Here is a 12,536-nt window from a genome sequence, read left to right as displayed (position 1 = left end):
TTTTCTGTACTCTCTCAAAAGCCTCCACATCCTTCTGGTAGTGCGGTGACCAGAATTGGACACAGTATTCCAAATGTGGCCGAACCAACATTCTATATAACTGTAACATAATTTACGAGCTTTTATATTCGATACCCCGTCCGATGAAGGCAAGCATGCTATATGCTTTCTTTACCACCATTTCCACCTGTGCTACTATTTTAAGGAACTGTGGACCTGCACGTCCAGATCTCTGTGTCTCTATGTTCCTGATAATGCTGCCATTTAGGGGCTGGTTTAGCTCACTCGGCTAAATCGCTGGCTTTTAAAGCAGACCAAGCAGGCCAGCAGCACGGTTCGATTCCCGTACCAGCCTCCCCGGACAGGCGCCAGAATGTGGCGACTAGGGGCTTTTCACAGTAACTTCATTGAAGCCTACTCGTGACAATAAGTGATTTTCATTTTCATTATATCATAGCTCCCGCCTGAATTGGATCCACCAAAATGCATCACCTCGCATTTGTCCGGGTTAAATTCCATTTGCCATTTCTCTGCCCAATTTTGCAGCCTATCTATATCCTACTGTATTCTCTGACAATCTTCATCACTATCCGCAACTCCTGCAATCTTAGTATAATCCGCAAACTTGCTAATCAGACCCGCAATGTTTTCTTCAAAGTCATTTATATATATTACAAACAGCAGGGGTCCCAGTACGGATCCCTGCGGAACACCACCATTTACAGACCTCCATTTGAAAAAACATCCTTCCGCTGCTATCTTCTGTCTTCAATGGCCAAGCCAGTTCTGGATCTATCTAGCTAGTTCACCCCTGACCCCATGTGATCTAATCGTTTCCACCAGCCTGCCATGAGGGACTTTGTCAAATGCTTGGCTATCCTCCAATCCTCTGGGATCTCACCTGTGGCCAACGAGGACACAAAGATTTCTGTTAGAGGCCCAGCAATTTCATCTCTTATCTCCCTCAGTAATCTGGGATAGATGCCACCTGGCCCTGAGGATTTGTCTAACTTAATGCTTTTTAAAACACCTAACACTTCCTCCCTCGTAATAACAACCTGTTCTTAAGTATTGACACATCCCTCTGCGACACCACCAATCAACGTGCCTTTCTCCTTTGTGAATATCGTGTAAAATACTCATTAAGGATCGGCCCCACTTCCTTTGGTTCTACGCATAATTTCCCTCCTTTGTCCTTGAGTGGACCAACCCTTTCTATAGCTACCCTCTTGTTCCTAATATATGATATAAAATGCCTTGGGATTCTCCTTAATCCTGTCTGCCAAGGATATTTTGTGACACCTTATTGCCCTCCTAACTCATCTCAATTCCGGACATAGCCTCAAAATCGGAGAATCCAGCCGAAGATTCCTAACACAGGGTCTGCAGACATGCTCTTGAGAACATTTCCTCCGGGTGCTCCGGCTTCTTCCCACAGTCCAAAGATGTGCAGGTTAGGTGGATTGACTGAGCTAAATTGCTGCTTGTGTCCAAAAAAAGGTTAGGTGGGGTTATGGGGATAGGGCGGAGGTGTGGGCTGGGGTGGGGTGCTCTTTCCAAGGGCTGGTGCAGACTCGATAGGGTTAATGGCCTCCTTCTGCACTGTAAATTCTATGATTCTCTGTGGTAAATTTCTCTATTCCATTTACAAGTGTACCCAAGTCCCTTTGATTATCAATATTTAAAAGTTTCATTCCTTTAAAAAATGTTGCTTTTCTATTTTTATACCCACAATGAATAACCTCCCATATCCGCACATTATACTCCACCTTGTGACGGCTCACTTACCCTGTTTATACCCTTTGCAGCTTCCTTGTGTCCTCCTCAAAGCTTACATTCTCACCTAGCTGTAGACCGCAATGTGGCAGCCTATGAAGAGATGCAGAGGCTACAGTCTGTCGAAGGTCCCCAATGGGTGCCGGCTTGATGAAGCCAGCCCCTATGTTCCTCGTTGCTTTTCAGACAGAGATGTGGGCATTTTGCCTTCATCTCCTCCAAGACAACATTGGCGGGGGGGGGGGGGGGGGTCACTTCACAGAAGTGTGCATGAGCATGGGATGTGTTATGGGCCAGGGTTTGGAGAACCCCAAAGTGTAGCATGGTGATCACCTGACCCACAACTTTGAATAGACTGTGGTATGGGGAGCACACAGCCCACTCTACAGGTGTGGTACAGCAGAAATGGAAAAATATTTTTTAAAGCAAAACAATGTTTATTCTATGAACTCAAGTTAACCTTTTTAAAAGATACAGTGAACACCTTAGCAACCATTAATTTAAATACAACCCCCAAAGAATACAACACTAAGTAATCCTTTAAGCTTTCATTTTAACATCCATACGAATTAAAAACACCTTTTAACAGAAGCACATTAGGTTTACATTCACTACTGAGAAAATTTATAATTCTGAATTCACCAAATGATCAAGAGATAGTCTTTTCATGGCAGAGAGATCAACAGTACACCTGCTCTGTCTGGCTTCAGCTCCAACACTGAAAACGAAACTAAAACACACCCTGCAGCAAACAGCCTAAAATGAAAGTAAAAAGCTGACAGACAGCCCAGCTCCACTCCCTCTCTGACATCAGTAGCAAACACCTATTTCTAAAAGGTACTCTCACTACAGATATTTATATACACACCCATTTATAAACATCCATTTCTTAAAAGTACTCTCACATGACAGATGTCATCTCTTCATAGGCTGCCATGGTCATTGGCTCATGTGGAGCAAATGGCACTGGCAGAGTGGCCAGGGAGGTGGAAGATGGGGGCACGTTTAAGCTCCATGTGCCTTCACTCTCCTCAGTCACCGCAACAGCTTTGGGTTGGCCTTCAGGTGGAGTTCATGGGGCTGGCTGCTAGTATTCAGCAGTTGTCCATTCCAGCACTGGCCTACATGAGACCCCAGATGCACACCAATGTGGTTGACACGTAACTGATCTTGCAAATAACCTGGTCGAGATGATATTCTTAAATCTATTCTGAGTGCTGTTGCATGCGTCTCTCCATGAGACTGGCCAATCTCTCATGGTCAGAGCTCATGCAGTTGAACCCATGGGACAATGTGGAGCTCTTGACAGCAATGGACTCCTCCAGTCGCAGAATTCAAGCTCCCACTGCCTCAGAGAACTCCACAGGTTTTCCACACATAAGCTGCTGATTGTCCAAATATTCTGCCGAAAAGGTGACTCCCGAGGCTCCGCTGGACCATCATTGGGATTTTCCTTTCTCCTCGGAGGGGGACTGAATACAGATGTTTCTGACAATAATAACAGATGTTTCTGACTCTGGCGCCTGAACTCTGGTGCGGTGATTTCATCCTGTGCCATCAATTCTACAATCCCGCAACGTTCCTCCAAAATGCTGGTATAGGATTTGGCTGAATGTATGCGCTAGTCAGCTGTCTGATAGATTTCATAGATTTCACAGAATTTACAGTGCAGAAGGAAGCTATTCGACCCATTGAGTCTGCACCGGCTCTTCGAAAGAGCACCATACCCAAGCCCACACCTCCACCCTATCCCCATAACCCAGTAACCACACCCAACACTAAGGGCACTTTTGGTCACTAAGGGCAATTTTGGTCACTAAGGGCAATTTAGCATGGCCAATCCACCTAACCTGCACATCTTTGGACTGTGAGAGGAAACCGGAGCACCCGGAGGAAACCCAGACACGGGGAGAACGTGCAGACTCCGCACAGACCGTGACCCAAGTCGGGAATCGAACCTGGGACCATGGAGCTGTGAAGCAATTGTGCTAACTACTATGCTACTGTACTGCACGTCTCCTCGGACATCTCTTCCTCCTCTTGAAGCCCAAGGGATGGGGGTTGGCTGAGCGAAGCCGGGGCTTGTGTGAGACATTCAAGGAATTATAGCCCTACTAATGTGAAACCTCTCTCTGATGTATGCTATTGCCTTCTACCATGCTCACTCTGTCTGTAAAACACAATCCCGTCATTGGACTCCCTTTCATGTCAATGTCCCATTGTGTTCAGTGAACTGATGTCATGACCTTCACCATTACAACTATGTGTCAAGGTGATTTCAACACCACCTTTATCGCCTGCTAACAGGGATTCACCACCACCATCAGCAACTGCTCAAGGAGCCTGGCAATAGCCATCTCTTCAACCAAACAAATTGTTCTCAGCCAGGCTGACCCATCCTCAGCCAGGGCCATCTCCTGAGGGCCATCTCCTTAGTGCTCTTTGCCCTTTTCAGCTGCACCAACAACATAATTTATGTTTGCCTGATATATTGTGCAAGCAGTGATATTTCTCTTCACTGTGTCTGTGATTTCCTCACAATGCTCATTCACATGTGTTTTTTACCCACCTACATGAGCAGCTTGCACATACAAGCCTCAGTACCATAGCTGTGACATGTTCCCGGTCTCAAACCTTAGCTGCAGCATGCAGATGTGACCCTTTCCTTGGAGCTGTGTGTGCATGAGCCAAGCTGCTCACCTTTCTGGAATGTAGCAGGTTATTGAAACTTTTCCGACACTGAATCTATGTGCGTTGACGGTCTCCTTCTTCACAAGCCACAGCTGCAATTTAGGCCTTCTCGGTTGTTGAAGGTGGATTATGCCAATGAACAGGGCAAGGACTGGTCTTCTCTTCTGGATATCTTTCACAAAAACCTGATCGTCCTGATCAGAAAAGCGTCTCTAGGTTGTTCCACTTTCAGAAATAATTCATTCCAAAGAACATAGAACATAGAACATACAGTGCAGAAGGAGGCCATTCGGCCATCGAGTCTGCACCAACCCAACTAAGCCCTCACTTCCACCCTATCCCCGTAACCCAATAACCCAACCTAACCATTTTGGTCACTAAGGGGCCATTTAGCATGGCCAATCCACCTAACCTGCACGTCTTTGGACTGTGGGAGGAAACCAGAGCACCCGGAGGAAACCCACACAGGCACGGGGAGAACGTGCAAACTCCACACAGACAGTGACCAGCAGGGAATTGAACCTGGGACCCTGGCACTGTGAAGCCACAGTGCTATCCACTTGTGCTACCGTGCTGCCCGAAGGATGTGCGTGTTGGTTGCCCATTCCTAATTGTCGTTTTACTAAATGTTTTCCTCGGCCATTTCCAAGATCAGTTACATGTCAACCACATTGGTGTGGGTCTGGGGTCTCATGTATGCCAGCCTGAGAATGAATGGCAAGATTTCCTTCCCATAAAGGACAATAGTGAACCACCTTTTTTTTTAACAGCAATCAATGATAGTCATTCTGGCCACCATTACTAAAATTTAATTTATATTCCATATTTATTAATTGAATTGAAGTTCCACCATCTACCGTGTACACATGAATATTCTCTGAACGCATATTCTCTTGAGCATTAGTCTGGACTTGTGGATTGTTAGTCCAGTGACATTATCACTATGCATTAATACACTGTCTCCCCATTGAATTTGAGAATACTGTCACAAAAGTACTTGACAAAAGTCATCTTCCAGTTTACCTGTACATACTTGATTGGTCCTATTGTGTCAATAAGCGATTTTCACTTCATTTCATCTACAAGTCGATTAAAGTCTCCATTGATTGTTCCATTTCTTTTATTACAAGCTCAAATTATTTCCAGCTTCGTGTGCTGTATAGTGTTGCAGTTATTATTGTTTGAGGGGACCAATGCTTTCTGACCTTTGTTATTATTAATCTCCATCCTTACAATTCTACTTCTTGACCTTCTGAGCCAACATCCTTTCTTCGTTCTGCCTTTATTATCAGGGCTACTCCGCTTCCATTTCCATTTCATCTGTCCTTTCAGAATATTGTGTATCCTGGAATATTTATTTTCTAACATTAGTCACCGTACAGACATGTCTCTATAATGGCAATTCAATCTGAACCATTTAACTCTATTTACGCTGTTCGTTGGTCTATCTTGTTAAGAATACTTTCATGCATGTCGATAAATAGACTTTTTTTAACCAATATTTGCATGAACTTTATTCTCTGATAAACTCTTACTGTTTACTCACTGTCCATTACCAGTTCCACTCTGATCGCCTTCATCAAAATTTCTCTGTAGTTCTATTTGCTGAACATTTTTCATTGACTTTTAAATCTCCCTTACCCAACCCCTTCTGCTCCTCACATCCTCCCTACCGTGGCAAACTCTTTTAGTTCAAAGCCCTTTTCACAGGCGGCCTTAGTTATATGATTCACCCGAGTACTCATAATCGCCTGGTTTAAGTGGAGCTTGCCTCAATGTAATACTTCCCTCTTTCCCCAGTATTGATTTCTGTGTGCCATGAATCAAAACCCCTTCTTCTCACAACAGACAGTAGGCCATGTGCTTAATTCTGTAATCTGTTTTGCCCTTTATGAAGTGGCATGTAGCTCAGTTAACAATTCAGAGATTAATATCGTTGAGGTTCCTCAAATGCTTTCAGCAAGAACATCATTTCTAGTTTGCTCGATGCTTTTAGTTCTTACATGGACACATGGTAACTTGCCCCCCCCCCACTCTAAGTTCATCTCCAGCCATGAGGAGATATCTTCAACCATGGCATCAGGAACTTTGGCCATCTTGCTCATGGTTGTAATATCTATCCACCTGACTATAATTTCTCATACGTGATGAATGTAGAAATTGTTAGATATTATATTTGTGGCAGTAATATTGTTAAACATCCTGGTTTAAAATACACACAGGCAGTGTGTCCACTAAAGGGGTAATTAAAGAGTCATAAAAGGTGAGGTAATCATTCATTCCAACCACTTACTTCCTAACAGATAAAGGGCTAATGAAATAGTGGTGTGATTGCTGGGGATTCCCTGGAGTGTGGATAATTTATGAGGGATTGCATTTAGTCCTAGCTAAGCAAGTCACAGAACTTAATGGGATACAGATGATATAATTAACAGGAGAAGATAGGTGTGCCTAGTTTTGCAGTCTGTTATAGGATTTTAGGTTGAACAGCAGTTTTTCCAAATCCTGTTAGGTTGAGCAGAAGTGTACTGGATCTGGTCCTGAAAGGATCTCGCTCCAAAAGACTATTCACAGTTAAGCAAGTAACCTGTTTTGTTAACTTTATTTATAAGTGACATCCAAATGCAGAAAGACATGGAGAATATCCAGGCTTGGACTGACACGTGGCAAGTTACATTCATGCCCTACAAGTGCCAGGCAATGACCATCTCCTACAAGAGCGGATCAAACCGTTGTCCCTTGACATTCAATGGCATTACCATCGCTGAATCCCCCACAATCAATATCCTGGCGGTTACCGTAGATCAGAAACAGAACTGGACCAGTCATATTAATACTGTGGCTACCAAGACAGGTCAAAGGCTAGGGATCCTAGGGTGAGTAACTCACTTCCTAACTCCCCAAAGCCTGTCCACCATCTACAAGATACAAGTCAGGAGTGCAATGGAACAGTCTCCACTGGCCTGGTAGAGTGCAGCTCCAACAACACTCAAGAAGCTCAACACCATCCAGAACAAAGCAGCTTGCATGTTTGCTCCTCCTTCTATATTCAAACCATCCACCACCGACAAACTGTGACAGCAGTGTGTACAAGATGCACTGCAGTAATTCACCAAGGTTCCTTAGACAGCACCTTCCAAACCCACAACCACTAGAAGGACAAGAGCAGCAGATACCTGGGACCCCCACCACCTGGAAGTTCCCCTCCAAGTCACTGACCACCCTAACTTATTTTTGCCGTTCCTTCACTGTCTCTGGGCAAGATCCTGGAACTCCCTCCCGAACAGCACAGTGGGTGTATCTATACCTGAAGGACTGCAACAGTTCAAGAAGGCAACTCACCACCACCTTGTGAAGTTGCAACTAGGGATGGGCAATAAATGCTAGCCTAACCAGTGATGCCACATCCCGTAAATGATTTTTCAAACATGTATTGAGTTGCTTAATTGGAAATAGTGGCAGGTGTATATAGTAAGTTCAAGATTTTCTTTTATTTAATAATTGTTTAACTGTTAATTGTAAGGCTATTTTTCAGTGTTAATGTAGTTAGTTCTGTGTTCAAATTAATGTTTCTTTGAACATAAAAGATACTCATTGGTCAGAGTCATCACTCCTGGGGTGAAGTATCCTTTTCTCAGTTTTATAAATAGAAAAATTGTTTGGGGTTGTCGCCCGGTATCCTAACAAAAGTTGGGGCCTGGTCTGGTTTCCTAACAAAAGTTGGGGCTTAATCTGGTTTCCAAACAAAAGTTTGGGTCTGGTCCGGTATCTCAACAAAAGTTGGGGCCTGGTCTGGTTTCCTCTCAAAAGTTAGGGTCTGGTCTGGTTTCTTAACAAAAGTTGGGGTCTGATCTTGGATCTTAACAAAAGTTGGGGTCTGGTCCAGTATCTTAAAAGTTGGGGTCTGGTCTGGTTTCCTAACAAAAGTAGGGGCTCAATCTGGTTTCCAAACAAAAGTTTGGGTCTGGTCCGGTATCTCAACAAAAGTTGGGGCCTGGTCTGGTTTCCTCTCAAAAGTTAGGGTCTGGTCCGGTTTCTTAACAAAAGTTGGGGTCTGATCTTGGATCTTAACAAAAGTTGGGGTCTGGTGCAGTATCTTAACAAAAGTTGGGGTCTGGTCTGGTTTCCTAACAAAAGTAGGGGCTCAATCTGGTTTCCAAACAAAAGTTAGGGTCTGGTCCGGTTTCTTAACAAAAGTTGGGGTCTGATCTTGGATCTTAACAAAAGTTGGGGTCTGGTCTGGTTTCCTAACAAAAGTTGGGACGGGGGGGGCTCTTGTCCGGTATCTTAACAAAAGTTGGGGCCTGGTTGGGTATCCTAACTTCTATCACTACTATATTCCTTTTCACTTCTCTCACTTGAATGACTCTTGCACCATGGTGCCATGGTCAATTTGCCTATCCATCCTGCAGTCTTTGTTCTCATCCCCACAGATAGCAAGTGCCTCATATTCATTTGTCAATGTCAAGGGCTGCGACTTTTCCATCACTGCACCCTGGATTCTCAGACCTGCCTGGTTCACAGTCACACACATTCCTGTTCCTGACCATTGACCAACCCCAAAGTTTTTGACTGCCTCCTGGAGCAAACTTTCCAGGTGAATGTCTCCCTCCATGATGCTCTGCAATGTCAGCAACTCAGACACCGGCTCAGTAACTCTCAGCTGCCAGCAATGATCACAAATATTAATATCCAGGATCACAATGCTCTCCACATGCTCTGACAAGCTACAGAATACCACCTGTCTTGCCATGTCATTCCAACCTTATTTAGTTAGTTGATTAGTTACTAATTTAGTAAAGGCTCTCTTAACATCCAAGCATCAGTGCTTCAGGAAGCTTAGGCTCTCACAGCAGGTCACTGCTGACATCTGCAGCCAACTGGAATAAGACCTCCTCCCCTGTGGGCATGCATTGTCAATGACCACCAAAGCCCCTGTCTGTTCCTTTGACAGAATGGGCACATTATCCCACCCTCCCTAACTGACTGGTGAACCCAGAGGAGGGATGTCAATTGCTTTGCTCCGATACAAAGCAACTGTCGGGTGTTCTGTGCAGAGGGTCGGGCTCCAAGCACAAAAATGGGCCCATTGTTGGAATGGAACTAAGGCGATACGATTCCACCTTCTATTTCTATTTCCTTTCTGCAACAGAGGAGAACTGATATTTTTGAATGACAATAGAGGGCAGTAGAACAAAAGATTTTGACTACTCACGAATATCTCAAAGCAAAATTCTTGCACTAGTTGATGGTAACCACCTAACTATTTGGAGGTAAGAAACTGTTGTGCAGAGACAGTAAATCAGTATGAATTGGCACCTGGTGCAATATGTTGAGGCAACATAATTCATCAATGAAAGAAATAAACACAGTTTAATGATATGGTTTATAGATTAAATCAAGATACATATTTTTAGCAATAAATGATTGTAATTTCTAAACTGTTTTTCAAACGTATTACCGGTATTTGTTCATACGATTCCTTATTAATTAATGAAAGCACTTCATTTAATAGTATATTTTATATAATTTGGTTCTTGGAGCACAATTTGTTTGTTGTAAATTATGCATATCTCTTCACAGCAAAAGTGACTTTGAGAGCTTCTCTAATCTTGTTTCCAATGAGATCATTATCCATTTTCTCATTACCTTAATTGAAGTGTGATACTAGTGTGATTGCTATCGGCATATGTCATTTTCTTGACAAATTCCTGACAACCAGAGCCAATAAATCAGATCTCCTATGAACTTTAAAGTAATGGGCATGGATCTTAAGTGGTTTAGGAAACATAACAACCTTATTGCTGTCCAAATAATACTCTACTTACTGATTATGATGATGGTATTTTAATTTATTTAATCTATGATGGTAGAGACAGTAATGGAACATAACCAACCTTATTCTCCTATTACAAAATATAATGGGAATGGGAAAGGGCCAGAAAGCTACCTGATGCCTTAATCAAGATAGGGTTTGATGTGTACAAGTGTTGACATTTCAAGGGTAAGAGAAATGCTCAATCCATCTAAACTCTGTGAACAACATGTTTTGTTCAAAATGTTGCACGGTTTAAGAAGTAAATAAATATTTAAGCAGCAGTCAGCTGACTTTGCACTGTAACACAAGTATGTAACAAAAACAAACTTAAGGGACATCTTTAAGAACTTAGCATGATCACAAAGTTCAAACATACATCACTATTTGAGCATTTGAGTGTTTTATCATAGAATTTGCAGTGCAGAAGGAGGCCATTCGGCCCATTGAGTCTGCACCGGCTCTTGGAAAGAGCACCCTATCCAAGGTCAACACCTCCACCTTATCCCCATAACCCAGTAACCCCACCCAACACTAAGGGCAATTTATCATGGCCAATCCACCTATCCTGCACATCTTTGGACTGTGGGAGGAAACCGGAGCACCCGGAGGAAACCCACGCACACACAGGGAGGATGTGCAGACTCCACACAGACAGTGACCCAAGCTGGAATCGAACCTGGGACCCTGGAGCTGTGAAGCAATTGTGCTATCCACAAGGCTACCGTGCTGCCCACGGATTTCAGGATGGTGAACTAAACAGTTCCACTCACTGATGTTTACGCAAGAAATAGGAGCAGGAGTGGGCAATTCGGCCCTGCGTGCCCACTTTGCCATTCAATATGATCATGGCTGATCTCCTCTTAGCCTCAACTCCACTTTCCTGCCCGTTCTCCATAACATTTCTGTTGTGTTATGCTGCTTCGGATAACACAGGCTGCAATTTGATGCAGTCTTAACTAAAGGATGCCCCAGACTCCGAAATGAGTTCAACGTGTTTATTGAACTATTAACACAGGTCTCAAATGAGTTTGACTCTCTGCTAATCTAACTAGTAACTCAGTCTAACTGTACCAGCTTGCTCCGAGCCACGTGCTGGGGTGTGATGCTGCTGATTAACCCAGTCTAACTCTCTAGATGTCTGTGGAAAGAGGCAGGGTGTGAGTGCCTCATCCCTTTTAGAGTGTTTATGTCATGCCCCCTTGTGGTGATGCCACCTCTAGGTGTCCTGACTGCCCATTGGTTGTGCCCTATTCTGAGTGTTCATTGATTGTGTATCATGACACTTTCAACCCATTCCTGATTAGAAATATGTTTCTCCTTAAAGTTACTCAACGTCTTGGCGTCCACTGCACTCTGGGGTAGTGAATGCCATAGATTCATGTCCCTTTGAGAGAAATAATTTCTTCTCATCTTTGTTTTAAATCTGCTATCCCTTATCCTGATACTATGGCCTCTCTTCTATATTGGCCCTCAAGAGGAAGCATCCACTCTATGTCTACTGTATCACCACCTTTTATCATCTTATGTACCTCAATCAGATCTCTTCTCATTCCTCTAAATTCGAGACAGTATAGGCCTAAACTGCTCAATCTCTCTTCATACGACAAACCCCTCATCTCTGGAATCAATCTCATGAACCTCCTTTGAACTGCTTCTAATGCAACAACATCTCTCCTCAAATAAGGGGACCAAAACTATACACAGTACTCCAGGTGCAATTTCATCAATGCCTTGTACTGTTTCTTCCTGTTTATTGAATTTTGCTTGTTCATATGGAGGACATTGTAGGATGAAGTACGATGAGATATTGTATGAGACAAATGCGTCCTTTTTGATTGAAAGTTTTGTTAAATGAAGTAGCCTAAATATTCTCTAATTATCTGCTATCTATGAATATTGTTGTCTGTGAAATGGAAACTTTCTAAATGTTTAATCATTAGAAATGGTTACAATAATTTGGAGATGTCAATAAACATAAATATCAGAGAAGCTGTCGTACATTCACGGCTGCCCTAACCGATGATGGGCAGAATTTTCCATTGTGAAAGCTAAGTCCGATTCCGGGCAGGAAAGTCAACATGATTCCCACTTTGCAGGTCAACAAGTTGGATTTTCCACTTCTGAGCTCATTAATTATGCATTTGTAAGGATCTCAGCAAAGTTTGTGCCCGGGTGCGCTAGAAGATGTCCAACTTATTGTTACCTCATGGGGTTGAATGTCCTAGGGGCGGCATGGTAGTACAGTGCTTAG

The sequence above is a fragment of the Scyliorhinus canicula genome, chromosome 2 (genome assembly GCF_902713615.1).
Source record: "Scyliorhinus canicula chromosome 2, sScyCan1.1, whole genome shotgun sequence".
NCBI classification, from domain to species: Eukaryota; Metazoa; Chordata; class Chondrichthyes; order Carcharhiniformes; family Scyliorhinidae; genus Scyliorhinus; species Scyliorhinus canicula.
Note: the sequence above shows the minus strand (reverse complement) of the source record.